The sequence below is a fragment of the Tachypleus tridentatus genome, chromosome 10 (genome assembly GCF_004210375.1).
Source record: "Tachypleus tridentatus isolate NWPU-2018 chromosome 10, ASM421037v1, whole genome shotgun sequence".
NCBI lineage: Eukaryota > Metazoa > Arthropoda > Merostomata > Xiphosura > Limulidae > Tachypleus > Tachypleus tridentatus.
The window spans coordinates 86657760-86677469 of record NC_134834.1 but is presented as its reverse complement, the minus strand read 5'-3'; the positions used below and the strand labels follow the sequence as shown (position 1 = coordinate 86677469).

General features: G+C 29.7%; 1 pseudogene across 1 annotated transcript in view; it reads left to right on the top strand.

Annotated features, from left to right (window-relative positions):
- Nucleotides 1-18712, top strand: part of LOC143228391 (uncharacterized) — a 79208-nt pseudogene extending 60496 nt beyond the window's left edge. The window contains exons 5-16 of the transcript XR_013015325.1: nt 1461-1577; nt 2339-2396; nt 2858-2950; nt 3701-3862; nt 6263-6418; nt 6638-6733; nt 8936-9065; nt 10521-10646; nt 11600-11610; nt 13207-13233; nt 14221-14388; nt 15540-18712. The product of XR_013015325.1 is annotated as an uncharacterized LOC143228391 (transcript). The remainder of the gene's footprint in view (nt 1-1460; nt 1578-2338; nt 2397-2857; nt 2951-3700; nt 3863-6262; nt 6419-6637; nt 6734-8935; nt 9066-10520; nt 10647-11599; nt 11611-13206; nt 13234-14220; nt 14389-15539) is intronic.
- The last annotated feature ends 998 nt before the right edge of the window (nt 18713-19710 follow it).

The window sequence follows — 19710 nt, the reverse complement described above, 5'->3', positions numbered from 1 at the left end:
AAGGTTTATCTGCAAACTTTTTTACTCATTTTGACCACAAGATAATTTTGTGGTTCGTAATACTCCTATTTCGTAATGACCATTCTGCCGTTTGGTACCAGGGGAGGATTTCAGTCTAAATTCCCAGTCAACTAAAATAAAAAAAACTGATCATATACAGTCTGGGCCCAACATGGACAGGTGGTTAAGGCACTCGACTCGTAATCCGAGAGTCGCGGGTTTGAATCCCCGTCACACCAAATATGCTCTCTCTCTCAGCCGTGGGAGCGTTATAATGTGACGGTCAATCCCCCTATTCGTTGGTAAAAGAGTAGCCCAAGAGTTGGTGGTGGTTGGTGATAACTAGCTGCCTTCCCTCTAGTCTTACACTGCTAAATTAGGGACGGCTAGCGCAGATAGCCCTGGAGCATCTTTGGGCGTAATTCAAAAACCAACAAACAGCTAAAAACAAAAGTGGGTCTGACGGCTTCTCTTCATACCAATATTATACATGAAGCGAAAGCAAATAGGGGCCGGTTAGCTTTAGTTGACTATTAAATCTGCCCATGGGTGGTGCCATTCAACAACATACTGAGGTCACGGTTCAAAACCTCCCAACAGTTGCACATAGAGGGCGCCCGAGAAACATGAAGACACGAGTACTTTCTTTCACAGGCTTTATAATGTAATAACGTTTGTGTAAATCATTTTGGATCGGATTGTTAGATTGTCTAGATATTCGATGTTTTGTCGTTAAAGTCTAGTGTAAACACAACTCAAGCTATTGATGTCTGTATGCTGCAGTTTGATAAACAGTGTTTTCACCCTTGAAAAGGGGTGAGTGCATCATCTTTAGAAAGGGATTGCCAGACCCCTGTCAGATCAGGGAAGGGGTCAAGTACCACTTCCTTAATTTTACTACTTTGTTCGTGTATATGACTGCAAAGCGGAATGTATTATGAAAGCATGCTATTAGTGCGATCATGCATAAATGAAGTTAGTGAAACAAAGCAGTTGATATTACACCATGAACTGGACATTACATGAAAAGGGCATATCAATTAAAAACTGAAGACAATGGACAAAATTTATGTTTGATGTTGTGAGTACTGCAATAATGTAACGGGTGTTATTACCCAGGATACAGTAACAGTGTGAACAAAATAACACCAATTCTTAAGAGGGGAGGAAAAGGTGAACGCTGAAGCTGACCCTCCCTGATCCAAAAGATGAACCGAAGAAAAAGCTGCAAAAGAGAGAGAAAAAAATTAAACCAGTTTTAACAAACTTATTTCGTATATTGTTCTCTAAATTCTTAACTACTTCGTGTCTGATCTCTGTAATGGCAGAATTACTATATATAATACAGTGTATAGTATAGTCAGTTTATTTAAGGAGGAAATTTTGTATTTTCATGGTTTGTGTATTAAACACTAAAATTATGAAAAAACATAACTTTTTGTTTTGTTTTTTTAACTTAGAAATTTTCTGAAAGAACTAGAGGACTGTGGATTAAGACCAGTAGAAATTGCCAGATGTTTTGTTAGAAACAGTACAGGTTTTGCAATATATGCACAATATTGCACAAACTATCCAAGGTAACTACATAAAATATCCACACAAAAATATTTTTTATATATTTCTCTTAATAAAATGCTTATATCATCACACATAGTTGTGCCAGAAAAAGCTGTAGTATGAATTACCAACAACAAGTAGGGGAAAATATAACTTTATGATTATTATCACAGAAGAATAAAAATGTAGAAAAATATCCAAATATATTTTGAGATTAATTTATCAAAAACTGTATCATATTTTACAATGTGAATTATAAAAATATTTATTGCTATAAATATATTTTTAATATTTGTCTTTTTTCTACAAGCAACTTGGTGATGTTAACATTTAAGTTAGGTTTTAACACAGAGTGATATGTTTTGAGTGTGCTGAGTAATTTAATAAATTTTTGCAGCCTTTGCACTCTATTTCCTAACTTGTGTTTCAAACTGTTGTTACCTTTGGAGTAATTAAAGCCCTAAGAATAAAATAGTATTTAACATTGTAGTTCTAGTCTCTGTACTTTAATAATTTAAATAAAAATACAAATTATATTTTACAAACATTTAGTGTATTTTGTTTATGCTACATTATTAAAATGCTAGGAGCTGCAATTTCATATTAAAAGGTTTGCTAGAATAAAAATAAAGGCTGAGAAGAAGTGACCAGAACTCTACATAAAAATAAACATAATTATATGACATATTCTCAGAAATCACTGCCATTTCAAAAGTTATATTATTTTACAGCAATGGGTGACCAAAATATACCTGTTTATATTAGAATATTCTTTTTTTAGATCAATAGAAGTGTTAACAAAGCTGATGCAAAACTTGGAAACAGCAGATATTTTTCGTGTAAGTATGAAACAAAAAATTGTGTATTGATATAATCTACATTTAATATAATGTTTTATTCTAGAGAGTCTTGAAACATGAAGTATTAATGTAATTATTAAATTAAATCATATATGAAATTGCACAATTTTTAATAGTTTTAGTTTAAACTAAACTAATGTATTTAAGCTTGTAGTTTTAAACTAGTTAATTTAAATGCATAAATATTCAGAATATAAAAATGTATATTTTACCTACTGTCATAGAAAGTTGTGTTCATTTAAGTGTTAATTCCTTTTAACTGAAAGATAAGTATTTTTTAATCTTCAAAAATTGATCTGGATTAAAATGGCAAATTTACACTGCAAAAGCTTTCACTTTTAAAATGGTACATTTTTGTTTTGCACATGTTTAATAAGGTAAATCATAAAATATTACAATTACTGGTATAATTTCTTTTAATCTTCTTGATAATTTTATAGGAAAGACAACTTTCTCTACATCATCAGTTACCCCTAGGCTCATACTTATTGAAGCCTGTTCAAAGAATAACAAAATATCAACTTCTATTAAATGTAAGGATGATTGTTTCATAACTGTTTTTATTGAATTGTCTATATTTACTTGGTGCAGTAATAATCATGCTTTGGTTTTCCTTATTACTTGTCATGAAATTTATTAAATTGATTATGATTAAATATCATAATTCCAATGCTGTTTTTTACTTAGTGATGAAGAGTATAATGTTTTTTAACTGGTTGAATTTATGAGTATTGTTAATGTGTTATTATGTGAAACTTGCAAAATGTCATCTCAGAAGAAGTTGAAGTTCAGGTATTTTTTCACACTTTAGTTGTTTTTGAATACTTTTATGTTTTTTTTTGCTTTAAAACCATTTAAATAAATCCTTACTGGTACCCTGAAGATATGGTCAAAGTATTTACTCATTAGTTGTTTCCTATGTATACCCAGATTGTGAAGTGTGATGACATTAGTAAGTTGTGAGTATCCACAAGATTATTAATAATAGATTCGTACCACAGTAGAACACTAATGTAAAACTTTGGCCTAAGTGTATCATGTACAGTTGAATTAAGTTTGTAAGTGTATTTGTATATCTTTGGCTCAGTGAAAAATAAAAAGCTTATTATTACATCTGTGTAATTACCATTTAGTGGTGAAAGCAAGTTTGAAGAAGTAATAAAACATTGTGCCTTTATTGTATACAGTGTAACAGATTACAAAAAAACAAACCAAAAAACCATATTCTCTAGATTAAAAGTAATTTTATCTGAAACTTAACGTAGTGTTATTTTATCTGATAGAACTTAGTGAAACATATGGATAAAGATGGTAATGGCTACCCAGTCATTAAAAATGCAATTTCGGTGATGACCGGTCTTGTATATCACATTAATGACATGAAAAGAAAGCATGAAGATGCTATCAGAGTTCAAGAGATTCAGTCACTTTTGTATGAATGGCAGGTAAGCCTAAATCTGTGGATTATGTGATTTTGCTCAATCAAACTGTTTTTGATTTTTGTTTGTTGCAGTATTAAACAATTGTCCATGAAAGATTATATTTATAAGACTAGTTTAAAATTAATGTATTGAAACACATTTGGCTTTAAGAAATATTTAAGCTGTATAACAGTTTGTTTATAGAAGTAAATTGTTGTTAAACTGAAATAGAATTTGGAGAAGTTGATTTTTTTTTCTTTTTTCTGATGAAAGTGTACAAAGAATAATATCTGATGTGAGGTAGGAGTGAGGTTTTTGTATGAATTTGTGGGAGCTACAAAATGTAAAAATATGTTCAGTCAGAAATATGCACGATAAGATAAATGAAGGTTTTGCAATTTATGGAAAATACGAAAATGCAAATTTCAGAATCTGATTTAGTTGACTTTATATGTTTGATATATAGTTGATTTGATATTAAAGACTTCTTGAAAGAGGTACATTAGATAACAGTTTACTTAATACTGAATTTATTAAAATTAAATGATCAATTTATGAGTCCTGGGACAAAGTAAGATGACTGAATTTATATAGCATGAAAAGGATTGTGGGAAAAAAAATGTGAATGCTGTACAGTCATACACTCTTCTATATAAAATAGTGAAAATTATAAGTGGTTAATTGTTTAAGAGCATTCTGCAGGTGTTGAATAAAAAGTACTTGTGCATAACTGATGCAGCACTGAGAGATGATTGAAAGACTAGAATGTTGAGAGACTTTTGTTTCTTTAAGAATAAGCACTATCAAATCAACAGTTTGTTCAAAAATTAGGTTTGGAATTCATTTTTCACATCTCAATAGTATATGGATAACAATCTACTGTACTGTGAAGTGTTTCATGTTTTAAGATTACATACTTAAAACTAGTAAAGTTCCTAAAATATTCTTTGGCAATAAAAAGTTAGTTTACTACATGCTTTTTAATACTATCTAGCCAATTAATGGTAGTTAGTTTGAAATAATTAAATGTATTTACTAGTTTTACTATGTAATACAAACACACAAATACAATGCTGAACAATATGTCATTGCTCAGTAACAAAGCTATCACCTCCTTATATAGTTGTTAGGCTAACATAGATGTTTATGTTGAATGCATATAGATTTATATACACAACATACACTAAGTCTTCTTTCCCCCGTTAAAACTTGTATGTTTGAGAATGATTGCATTTGTGATTGAACCATCATACCTTTCTGAAAAATAATCTTTGTTAAAGCTGTAACTTGTAATAATATAATAGTATACATGTTGTTACAAAAGTTTGCTTAACTATGCTGAAATAAATTTGAGTTATATTTATTGTCATATTCAGAGTTGTAACATAAGATTATCAGAAGTTTTCAAAATAAGACTTGCAATATAACATTTTAGGAAAATATAAGTTGCTTGATCAATCAACTATGAACTTGGATAGTGGATTCAATAGAAGCAGTATTCAAATTTATACAGCAGGTTAATTTTCAGACAAATATTGACATTCATTGCAAGCAACAGATTTGTTTTGCATTTCTATTTAAATCAACTATTAAACTATAGTGCTGCCTGTTAACCTAGGGTAGCAGAAACTTTATGTTGTAAATTTTTTATGTGGGTCATATTCTGTATATCAGATGTCTGATAAATTTCAACATTAAACAAACAATCCACTTGTTTTAAAATAATATATTAAAACAAGTTTCTGTCTCTCTCACACACACACACACACATTTATATATATATAAATGCTCATCACAGTTCTATCATGAGCATTAAATAATTGTCTCCCTTTGTTAAACTCTACAAAGGCTAATTCAATTACTTTAGAACACAATTGAAAAGATGCCTTATTCTTATCTGCCCGTGCTGTTATGATACAACCAGTGATAATTTCACTTTAGAAATCATCTTGATGGCTTTATCCTCTTTATGGCTAAACTCACAATCATGCAATCTATATCTTGCTAGTTATTTATATTGAATTATGTTTTGGATGCATATTTATAGCCTTACTTAGGCCTAGAACTTTCTAAATGCTATTATATATTATAATGCAACAACACTCAATTGAAAGAATGAGAAAAACTTTGAAGGTTTTGGTAACATTATGCCATAATACAATAATCACCAATTTGCAGCAGTTGAACTACACATCATATGATCTGAAACTGGTCATGTAAGCAAAAAGTGCAATAAACCATCATTTCTAAAATTAACTAAATTTAAGACTTGTACTACATTTAAATAGGAAAATGGTTGTGTATATCTAACATATGTGAAATATTTCTTTTGTCTAGAGAGTATGAGTTAAAAAGAATATATATTTTTACCATTATAATATATGAAACCTTGTACTTAAAATTAAACATTTTCTGTGTGTTTAGGGCCAAGATCTGACTACATATGGAGAGTTGGTAGCAGAAGGAATGTTTCGTATGTTAGGGGCCAAGGCATCACGCCATTTGTTTCTTTTTGATAAAATGCTGTTGATTGTAAAAAAGAAGGAAGAAGGAAAACTAAGCTACAAAGGACACATAACTGTACGTATTTTGTAAATTGATATAAAATTTCATTGTATTTTCAACTTCTGATAATAAGGAAACAAATACTTTTTTGCTTTTTTCATTAACATTAAATTATCGTCCTAGAAATCTTGTATTACTCATTACACATATTTATATTGTAAAGCTATAAGTATTATACTAGAAGCAAAGTAATGTTACAAAATTTTATATTGTGTTTTATTTAAAATCTTGCAGTGCTCAAACCTGATGCTTATAGAAAGCATCCAAGGAGAACCACTTTGTTTCCATGTTATTCCATTTAATAATCCTCGACTTCAATACACATTCCAGGTAAAACATGTTAAAAATGTTTAAATATCCAGTAGAGTGGTTTGTTGTTTCAAGTCAGTTTATTTAAAATTAAAGTGATAAAAATTGTATATTACTAATCAGTAGTGTTTTAATTTAAATTCTTCTCTGTCTGTCTTTGTGCTACACAGTTAAACTTAGGTGTTTTAGTTACAATATAAAAATACACCAATCTGACATTTCTATGTGAATTTAATTTTATTATGTGTTGATGAAATTAAACAGTTTTTAACAAATGTGCATTTCTTGGTGCATAACTAAGTCTTACTAGCCTTCTCTCTCTCTCTCTTTTGTGTGTGTGAATGTCTTTTTTAATAGTTTACATGCAGAATGTTTAGTGTTTGCCCTCTCTTCCTCTTTTGTGTGTGTGTGTGGGGGCTACACATGAGTGAAAGTAATGAAGAATATATTATATTTAGGACTGATGAGACTTTTGGTCTAATAACAAAACTTGTCAAGCTTACTTGGATGTGATGGATGTAGTAGTGGTCGAGGTACTTGTTTATATTCTCAGTTTTCAATATTAAAAACTGTTGTGGTGCGAACTAGATTAAGTAATTTAACTGTAATTATTATCCAGTTATTTAGGTAACTTACTAATTAGAATCTTTAGGGTAAGGATTCATAACCCAATATTGTTTATATTCTCAGTTTTCAATATTAAAAACTGTTGTGGTGTGAACTAGATTAAGTAATTTAACTGTAATTATTATCCAGTTATTTAGGTAACTTACTAATTAGAATCTTTAGGGTAAGGATTCATAACCCAATATTGTTTATATTCTCAGTTTTCAATATTAAAAACTGTTGTGGTGTGAACTAGATTAAGTAATTTAACTGTAATTATTATCCAGTTATTTAGGTAACTTACTAATTAGAATCTTTAGGGTAAGGATTCATAACCCAATATTGTTTATATTCTCAGTTTTCAATATTAAAAACTGTTGTGGTGTGAACTAGATTAAGTAATTTAACTGTAATTATTATCCAGTTATTTAGGTAACTTACTAATTAGAATCTTTAGGGTAAGGATTCATAACCCAATATTGTTTATATTCTCAGTTTTCAATATTAAAAACTGTTGTGGTGTGAACTAGATTAAGTAATTTAACTGTAATTATTATCCAGTTATTTAGGTAACTTACTAATTAGAATCTTTAGGGTAAGGATTCATAACCCAATATTGTTTATATTCTCAGTTTTCAATATTAAAAACTGTTGTGGTGTGAACTAGATTAAGTAATTTAACTGTAATTATTATCCAGTTATTTAGGTAACTTACTAATTAGAATCTTTAGGGTAAGGATTAATAACCCAATATTGTTTATATTCTCAGTTTTCAATATTAAAAACTGTTGTGGTGTGAACTAGATTAAGTAATTTAACTGTAATTATTATCCAGTTATTTAGGTAACTTACTAATTAGAATCTTTAGGGTAAGGATTCATAACCCAATATTGTTTATATTCTCAGTTTTCAATATTAAAACTGTTGTGGTGTGAACTAGATTAAGTAATTTAACTGTAATTATTATCCAGTTATTTAGGTAACTTACTAATTAGAATCTTTAGGTAAGGATTCATAACCCAATATTGTTTATATTCTCAGTTTTCAATATTAAAAACTGTTGTGGTGTGAACTAGATTAAGTAATTTAACTGTAATTATTATCTAGTTATTTAGGTAACTTACTAATTAGAATCTTTAGGGTAAGGATTAATAACCCAATATTGTTTATATTCTCAGTTTTCAATATTAAAAACTGTTGTGGTGTGAACTAGATTAAGTAATTTAACTGTAATTATTATCCAGTTATTTAGGTAACTTACTAATTTGAATCTTTAGGGTAAGGATTAATAACCCAATATTGTTTATTTTATACTTATCACCAATGATGTATTTTTACTTGGAATAACTTTACTATCATTGAGAAGGATCAGCAAGTTAGTGTTCCTGTTCTTGGAATTGATCATTCAACATTAGCATCAATGGTAGAAAACTACATTAGTACTTAACAGAACATAGGAGTGAATGAAAGACGAACATGTTATAATATTTCAACCACGTCCAGTACCAATGAGGCTTTACAGTTTATGCCAGGAATCATTAGGCTGTTTATTCAGTATCTTCACATACAATAAAAGTTTTAGTTTTAAAGTGTTGGTGTTCATAATCTTCATTACAGGCACATAACTTGAAGCAGAAACGAGAGTGGTGTCTAGAGCTCAAACGAGTAATACTGGAAAACTATAATGCTGTGATTCCATCTAAGGCTCGGCAGCTTGTTATGGAGCTTGGTCAGAATAAAGAAGCAGGTGATACATTTGAAATAAAGAAACACACATTACTTTGTTACATTTTTAAAACTAGGTTTTTGTAAGAAGAGAAAGGTCTTTTACTCTTTATTCAGCGAGTGACGTATGGTAAGACGTAGAAAATGTTTTTGTGTATGTTTCAGAGTTTCTATGAAAATGAACACATGCTTGAAGGGTGCAATTCAATGTACATGAACCAGTACAGATTAATATATACATCTGTTGTAGCTTACCTTTGCTTTTATAAGGATTAGAATTAACCAATCTCAGACTAATTTTCCATAATATTTCTTTAAAGACATAAATAAAAAGTTGATATTGTTTACTGTTGAAATGTTACACGTAACTTCATGGTTTAATAATAAATATCCATTATAATTACTGACTCATGGATTAGTTGCTAATATATTCTCAATTTACTAATTAATATCAGTTTGTAATTTTGTATGTTACTCTTTAATCCTATCATCATCTCTTGAAGTAATAAACCATAATTTATTTTGATTAAATAAGGCTAGGTGAAAATGACATTTTTAAGCAATAGCTATAGCAATCAGTGAGTAAACACTATAAGATAATATTCATTTGAAGTTATATTTTTGTTGTACAGGTAGAGTTGGAAAATATGGAATAAAAATTTCAACAGTTGATGTATAATAAAACGTGTTTTATATATATATATATATATAAAGGAAAAAACTTTTCCTTTTGGCAAAACAACACTGTTTACTGTTGAGCTGATAATTGTATATTGACGTATGATGAAAATGTTTCATAGTTATCTGAAAAAAAACTTTTATTCATTAGTACAATAAAGAAAAGATTTAAGCATATAGGACTTGTTAATGAATGTTTGATGAGCACAATGATTAACTTGTGTGTTTTTTAGATTTTACATTGTTTTATGATACATAGCACAAGATTTTTGTTATCTCTTTATCTGTATCTATCTACTAGTACCTAAAGAAATATATATTTTAGACAGACAAGTGACATCTTTTCTTAAAGTGTGATATGCAACTTACTTGAGATTACATTTTATAAGACATTAAGAATTACCATAATTGTTTCCTTAGTGAATAAAAATTTTTCAGTATTGGCTGCTTCATGGTTATAGTAAATTTTAAAAATGAAATAGATTTGTTTTGGCATAGAACATGCTTTTGATCGCAATCTTAATGAGTTAAATGAAACAATTTATGGACCTTTCCATTGCTTTTGATCCTCCAGCACTTGGTACTTATCTATTTAACAATTAATGGTCCTAGAAGGATGCATGAAACTTAAAGAAATATTTTTAGGGATGTCTCTTGCTATGCCTTAAAATAACAAGTGTTCATTTGCCTTTTGTCTAATCATATATCTTTTATACATATTATATCACAAGTTTGATATGAAAGGTTTCAGAAGTTAAGAAAATTCTAAGTATAAAAATTCTGATTGTTGAAAATCTAGGATATGGATCATCTGACAAAAGCAATTCCAAGCGTCACCTCTCAGCACCTGAGTACTTAGAAAAACGAAAACAGGAGAGAAGAAAATCCGAGATCAGCTTGAATAAAACTTTCAAGTTAAAGAAAGGTAATTATTTGTTAAACATATGTTTTATATGAATACCTTAGTATGTTTAAGCAACTTTTAGCAATTACTGAATTAATTATTTATATATGAAGTTAGGTAATGTTAGTTATGGGTTGGTAATATTAGTATTGGTAAATATTTTTACCTGTTGGATATATCTTTGTTGAACAATAAATATCCAGTTTTATTCATTCAAATTTTAATCTGTCATTGGCAAACTCATACATCAAGAGAAGTAATATTGTTGGGAAGCTTAGTTATTGTATAAAATAAAGCTTTCTTGTACATTTGCTAGTATTCATGGTACAATTTATATTAGCACTGGTAACAATGGTAAACATTAGCACTGAAAAAACAGAATGACTTTTTTAACCTTTATTTTACAGTCTTCATTGCTTATTTCCTGGCACACCTGGTTGTTGAAAAAAGTTAATATCTTTATAATATCAGCTACATAATACCTATAAATGATTGAAAAGCTTAATCAGATTTTGTTATTCATTAGTGTAATTAACACCCAGCTGTTCAATAAATTGTATGGGATGTCAAAGAAAATCTTTGTTTAGTTTTTCCTCTGTTTGTTGTAAAATAAAATGTCTATGTATTTGATTTCCAGAGACCAAGACATTTTTGATACAGTTATTTATTCCATACATTATAAAACTCTTAGTATTAAGTGGAGTTCTAAAAAGTTCTTACTATTTTTAGCTAAAACAGAACTTGTAAAATTGTAACAGAACTTTTATTTGATAGGATATTTACACCTCAACTTGTGTTTGGACAATTAAAAAATATTCTATTTCTTTTTCATTACAATTTTAAATAAAAGCATTAAAATGCAAAATATTACAGTGCATTAGTAGAAGATGCCAGTTTGTCATTCAAGTGTATCTATTTGATTCTGTTATTTAGGTGTTAGAGAATTACTAATAATTATTTGTTTTCTTTTTCAGGAAACAAGAAGGTAAGACTTTGGCATGCAATAATTTTCTTCCACCAGCGGTGAATCTGGCAAATTATATAGACTTCTTAAACTGTGTGTATATATGCATATACACTGAAAATATTTAATGATGAAGTATCAAAGTCCAAAATTTAGCTTAAATCAAGATGAGGTATGATACTTTAAAATCTACTAAGTTTGACTATGAAGCTAATCATTATTTAAGAGTTAAATGTTAAAGCAGATGTATTATGTTTGTGGCATATATATATCACACACATATGCAAAGGGTATTTGGCCAAACCCCCTCTTTTCCTGATGAAAAAAATACTGTCACTAAATTTGTTTCAACACTTAGTATCTGCTATCTGCTGGTTGTATAATTAACTGAAATTTACACAAATTGAAGAAAGACTGAGTACTCTAGCTTTAATACATAACCATTATGACATTACTATCAACATTGAAACCGTATGTAAGTTATTTATGGAGAAGAAACCTAGAAAAATGGAACATGTTAACATGTTATTTCAGTAATGCGTACATGACAGCAATGACTGAAATAGCTAATATACTATTGCTGTACAGATTTGTTTACATTAATAATATAATTTAATAGTTAATAGTTACTCTGCATGTAGATAGTGCAGTATCTTTTGTAATAAACCATATACATTTATGTTAATCTAAATCTAGCTCCCCATGCAACATTACAACATAATGATGATCTGATTTTTCACTAGATGTTTGTGGATTTCATGTGAACAGCTATGCAATAGTTTAAGCTATATTTCACCCAAAACTGATTCTAGATTTACTCTTGTAGCACCTATTTCTTACAAATTTTCTTGGGGGTACATGTCCCCACAACCTTCTATCACTAGGACGTTTTGCATGCTGATTGTGACCTTGCATATTAGAGCCCCTTTCTGCTTACAGGTCTGTATGTATTAAGGAATGTTTTGTATTTTAATTTTATAATAAATAGTTCAAGGTTATGTAACAATGAAGAGTCTTTTAACACAAATCTTTTTTCTTTATGCACAATATATTCAATTTAGAAGTACATTTTATTTTTCATATTTGCTACCTTTGAACTGAGATAGGATGGATGCATATCATCACAGGTTACACAGGTAGTTTTGTAATGATGTGCATGTTAAAAATATTCTAGATAAGAAACTTTATCCTCGTCTTGGGTGACTGTATCCGGTCGACTCTATGTATAGCACTTGATCAGTATTAAAATAAATATCATAGCTGTAACGTAAAACCTCAGATAACAGTTTCAAACCTTTTGAAAGTATAAAGCAATTGGTAAATATATAGTCATGGCTTTGTTTTTATTTCTTTGTGCTAAAATTATTAAATGCAAAAGATATTATGAAAAAAAAACAAAATATTAAGTAGATTTTTTAATCACACTATTTTTTTTCTAGGAGTTAAGTAGCTTTTGTCTGTGAACTGATCCTTTTTGGTTTGGCTTATGTTATTAATTCATGAAATAGAAATATAACTGAATATAGGAATTGGAGTTTAAAGGTTTAATTTGTGAAAGACTGAATACATGAGATAGTTCATTATCATAATTACTTATTCTTCCATTTTGCTTTACAGAATGATATTATGCTTGGTCCTAAAGGAGTAAGTTCAGTCTTACATTTTATTATGTAATTAAAACGAATATTAATAATGGTAAAACACTCATTTCATTACAGTTTCAAGTTAATGTGTAGAATTTTGCAGTTTTTATTTTATTTCATGTGTGTGTGTTTGTATAATCCGTAATTCATGAAACTTTCCACAAAATTAAAACAAAGTCGTTTTTGTAATGACATTATCAAAGTAAAGCAAGCTAAACTGCTGTATTACTTTGGTGTTTATGTGTAACTTAAAGATGTCAGAGAAAGTCCAATTAAAATCTTTTTATTTAGTTAACAACTTTATATGTTAAACTTTCTGAATGTTTAATAAACATCAGCTACGATGACATAACTATTATTTTTTATGAAAATGAAGTTCCAATTTAAAGAAACTTTTCATTTTAATTGCTCTTATGTTAATGCTACTTTTGTTTTTGTGTGTATTCTTCCCTTGAGGACGTCTTGCATGCAAGTGAGAGACATATTAAATGAACTGTTATTAGTAAAGCACATTATAACAACTGTTACACATTACTTCCCACTTAGAAACATGGCTCATTAATGGGTCTTGCCTCAGGGTTGTGGGGGTAGCTATTTTAATTTTTTCTTATTAATTCTTTTGTTGTTTTGTTTTTCCTATTTACTTAGTTTGTAATTGGATACACAACCTCTGAAAGCCAAAATGAGTGTTATATCAACTGAACTAAAGGGTTAACCTGTTATATATTTCTGATAAAGCACTTTTTAGTAACTGAAGTTAAAAATATATAAAGTCATTTCTTTTTGCTGTTTTGGTTTTTTGCAGAATATTTTTATAAGCAAACTATTGTAAATGAGGTACAGCTCTGTTGTATATAAAATTTAACCATAGTTTATTTTAAACATTAACTGTCCATTTTTATTGTAAAATATTCTGAAGCAAAAAAATTATAAAAATCTGAACACATTTCTTTACTTGTAGAAAAATCTGTTGAACTTTATTTTGTAGTCTCCAGCTGAGAAACCTAGAGGAAGGAAATTTCGAAGCGCCAGCCATGATGCCACAGCATTTCTTTCTATTCCTTCACACCGTGAAGAACGTCGAGCTAGTTTTGACTCTGCTTTTAGTTCAAGCCAAAGAACAATGTCTTGTTTTAAAAATGCTAATACATTCACTGTGAGTAACTGCACTAGTTTTTGTGAAGTTTGTCATAGAATTAAAGGTGCAACTTATTTTAAGTGTATTAATTTAATACATTCTTGTTGCATTTCATTCTCTCAAATAACACATTTTCTGTCTTACAGTCGTAATTAAGATAAATAAACTTCAACAGATATGTTTGTAAGTAGAATGTCTTATCTCACATAATTTGATGTGTAGGTTCCTCCAGACTTTAAAAGCACAATCTGTAATTTTTGTACTTAGTATTCTTCCCACAACCAGACATTTGACAAAAACCTAGAGACTTTCCATTTTAATTCAAATTTAATTATTTGAAGATGTACTGGGAAAATCAACCCTGTCCATCTTGTTGTTTATTCTATTAAAAAAAATCCAAGTATGTGCTGCCATCTGGTCATTCTCATAATGAAAAATAAAGAAACATTTTCTATATACTTATCTTCATATTAATAATATATCTAAAACTTTAGGTCAAAGTCTAAAACAATTTTGTAGCATTATCATCCATGGGAAGACATAGAATACCTTTAGAAATGTATGACAGGCTCAAAGAAGTCAATATACTATGAGGCTATTTGGTACAGATTCTGTATTCCAATATAAAATTTAAGTTATTTGGACAAGCTCTTGTTGCTTTTTTTTTATGTGCAGTTTTGGTTTTTATATTATTAGTTCTGCATACATTGATAAATATTTCAACCAAAAAAATTATATGGCTCTATTTATTCATTTTGTAAATTTAAAGTAAACATTAAATCAGATGTTTTCAGTGATGTCGAGAAAACCCACTTTTAGGGAAAAAAAATATATGTAAATCAGATGTTTTACTTTTTATTAGTAAAAAAATAACCCCACAAAAACATTTTAAAAACTGCTTTGGGAAACCAACATAACTTAATCCTCCTGAAGTGAAGTAAGATTATATTATGAAGTTTTACATTCCAATCCAAAAATAATATTATAAAGGCAAACTTGTTTTTGAGTGGTATTTGACTTTTTGAAATATTAACTGTACTTTTCAGTGATACCTTGAAAGGGTTTATTACCTTTTTTTATTATGTTTGAAAAATTATACTGTCCAATATTTATTAACATCGTCTTTCAACATGTAATAAGCAGAAATTACTTTTATATGTATATTACAGGTAACTACAAATAACAAGTCAAAGTGTTTACTGCCATCTCCCATCTCCACTCAGAATGAAAGCACTGCTATTGATATGGATGATGAAAGCTTTCTGTCAGATATTCCTAAGACCTCAGAAAATAATAAGAATGAGAAATCTCACTGGTTTGCTGGTAACAGTGTACCAGACAAAACTACAGATACTGAGATAGAAGACAATTATGACAAGACTTGCATTAATCATGTCTTTCAACACTGTCCACCTCTAAGAGCGGTGAGAACAGAGAAAGAGGTGTTGGAAGACCTTGCTGGTGAGTATGTTACTTTTGTCTTTGCTCACCAATATGCTTGTCAGGATCTGTCAAAATCAAATGAAGTGAGGAGTTCACAATTTTCAATGCATCCAAGTTATAGAAGTTCAACTGTTACTCAGTTAAATCAGTTGGGAACTTCAAATGAATATAGAATAAAACCTGTTAGCAAATCAGCATTATCATCTCTTGGAAATATTAAAAAGGAAGGTTCTTTTAATTTCTGTACTAACAAAGATGGAGACTATGATAATCTAAATAATCTCTGGTATAACTTAGAAACAACTCCAGTACAAACAACAAATAGTGGAGAAATTTGTAGCACTTCAGAAGCATCATTATGGAAACAAAATACTGTTATTCAGAGAGTTCACTCTTACACTTCAATAAACAAATTCAAAGTTCCCTCTGGAAGTCTTCATCATTCCCATTCATTTCAACAACGATCTACAAATAGTCCTAACTTACCTCATAAACCCAAAACAATGCTTCAAGCTCAAACTCACAGTAAAGATTATGAAGATCTTACTTTATTCTCTGTTCCTCATGCTCCTGCCTCAGATTTGAGAGAGACTGCTGAAGCTATGCATTTAAGACAACTAAGTAACTATCTGTCAAGTAACTGTGGATTATTACCTCAAAGTTCTCACTGTAGCTGGAATCATAATGTCGAATCGGAGCCATGCAAGGCATTTGACTACCACGATATTGCAAAAGGTAAAATGAGAGTCAAAACAAATCGTAATCTGTATGGTGTTCATTCAACATTCTTAAGTACACCAAAAAGATCCTTTCCTGAAGATTTTACAGATGACTTGGATCGCTACATTGCCTCAGCCTCCCACCCAAAACAGCAGCATTTTAGGCTTTCTCTTAACTCTAGAGATTTGCTGGCAACCTGTGCTGCAACTCCTCCATCTAGTATAGAGAATATGTCTTTTCATCCTGAGCACAGAGTATATCGACAGGTAAGCTCTAGATATGCTACTCTTAAAGCTGTGATATCTAGTATTAGCTCCAAGATATCTTTTCTAAAAGTTAATCTTGGTTATTCTGTGACTGATCAATCAGATAATGAATCTATGATGTCACATATCGGTGATTCTCCAAAGTCAGTACAACTTGAATATCATTCAAGTACCAGATCAGATCAAGAAGTTGACCATAAGATGTCTAAAACTCACTTGGGCAATTCTTTTGTGAGAGTTAGTTCTACCACAAATAAGCAACACCTTGGGAAAGTTGAAGAGACTAGAGAAACTAAATCCATTCTAAATAACTTTACAACAAAGAAAAATTCTGTTGTTATCCATAAACCAGGGAGTTCAGTCATTGGTGCTCGCATAGCTGGCTTACATGAAGCAGAATACTGCATACCTAGTTCTCTTTTTGTGTGCCATAAGCTGAGGTCAAATAAAGAGGTAGAAGTACGTCCAGATAGTTTGCTGTCCAATTCTTCAAATATCACCTTATCTAGTGATGGAGATAAATTCTGTGGTGGAAGTGACTTTCATTCTGCTCTTGAACCTTGGGAACCATTATCAGGAAATATTACATGCAAAGGTGTAAATGCCAGAAAAACTTTATCAGACAACAGTGAAGATTCTGAAGACAGCTTTTATGAGAGGTCTTTTGAGGCCATTGAAGATGCTGTGTCAGAAGACCTTTTCCGGGACTCTGCTATTTACAGTGATCCTGATAATGCTGATCTCAGTACTGAGGAGTTTTCATCAATAACAAAACAAGAAGATTTTTTGGTACCATGTGAACTGAAAAAAAATTACAAAACCAAAAACCATATGGAAGATAACAAGAAAATAAGCAGCAATGAGGATTTACATTGTTTAGATAAACTGACCTGTGATAATATTCAGAATTGTGAAAAAATAAATAGTAAAACAAATGTTTATCATCCTGAGCAAATGGTAAAAAACATTAAGGATGTAAAAATAAAAAAATACTCAAAAGTTTCAGAGTTAACACTAGAAAAAGTAAATAATATTGTGCCTCGACCCATAGAAGTCTTAAGTACTCGCCCTGTTAGTGTTGCAATAATACAAAAGTTTAAAAATAAAAACATGAGAGAGAATAATACATTTCAAAATGAACTTACACTATCATCAGTAGATGACATAAGTATTGAGAAAAAAAACAAGGAAAATGAGAGCATTCAGAAAACATTCATACCAGTCTTTAAAACCCAGAAGGATTTTGATTCATCACTAATGGAAAGTTTGAAGACTGTTGGACAGAAACAGCAGGAAAATCTAAAAAATGAAAAAGAACCTAGTCTATTATTAGTAGAGAGATCAGTGACTAATCAGCAAAATGACAGGAAAAATACTGTTATTCAAAAAGAATGTAGTCATTCATTGGTATATGGTTTGAAGAGCATCCAACAAAGTTGGTGTACTCAGAAATCCAACCAATACATTAAGGAGGATGAATCCAGGTTGGAGCTTTCAAATCCTTGTTTACATACAGAATCAGTTATCGAGGAGGTAACTTCCTCATTCAACTCTGTAGAGCCTTTTGATACACAATCACTTCCAGTAAAAGGGTGGGTGAAGCATATTGTCAGTAAATTTCAGAATGAAAATTAATTGTAAATGTAAAGATCAGTACTTTCTTTATATTTTAATATGCATTTGTAATACTGTACAAAAATGTATGTGCTTATTACAATTGTAGTAAAGAAATAACAGTGAAAGTGCCAAATCTCATGTGTTATAAAAAGAAAAAAGAAATGGGTCTATAAATTAATTGTATTTAATCTTCTTATATCAGGCTTCATCAGGGTTTTCATCAGTCAGCAGTATATTCCTATGGCACTCATATGATTCCATAGCTGCTCACTTGATTTGAAGATGAGCAGTCACTGTAAAATGGAAGTGTGAAAGTTCTAGCTCTTTTCAATAAAACAAATCGTAATATTTCGTGTTTTTCTTCAGAAAATTCTTTATAAAAACTTTATATACAGGTTACATAAAACTTACAGCAAGGGTTCAGCCTACACAGAACTTACTTATTTTACAACACACTACGTCTTTTAATGGAAGTTTTTATCTTATGTTTATTAAAACAAGTTGTAGAAAATGCTTATTTTAATGCATGTTAAAGAAGGTGTTTAACTTAAGGTACTTCAAAGATAACTTTCAATAACAAAACAAGATAAAAAATCTCATAATCTAATGTAAAAAAACGTTTAATTACGTTTTAAAGATAGTCAGTCTACCAAACCAGAATTGAGGGTGGAGATTTAACGTTTCATAAATATTTTTTTTAGATATTCATTGATATTTACTTCTTAATATATTAATTCTAATAGTAAAGTTAGTACTTGGCTGGTACTTGTTTGCCTTCAATGAAAACTGAAATCAAAACATTACTTTTTCATTGTAAATGTGCAAATATTGAAATATATATATATATACTTGAGACGTGGAAAATATTTTAACTAATTAGTTAATACTGTACTAACAATGAATAGCGAGTCATTTATTTTGTTATTTAATTAATTTACTACAAAACGTTAAAAATTATAACATTGATATTTTACAAGTACTTGTCCAGAGGCTGTTCTCGTAATGCCACCTGAAATAGTTCTGCCACCTTCGTTTTTTTATTATTGCTTAAAAATATGAGGCCTTTCGAGATATAATAACATTTTTATGATAACAGGTATTTTACACTGAAATATAGCTTTATCAACAACACTTCGGTGTATGAATACGTGTCAGCATTTACAGTTTTTGTTTCTTTCTAAAATTAAAATGAATGTTTCATTGACATTAAATTTAATTTTGGATATTCCGTTATAAGAGAAGTTGGGATGAAATGTGTAAATAACTTTATTAGATATTATGATGCGAGTTAAGT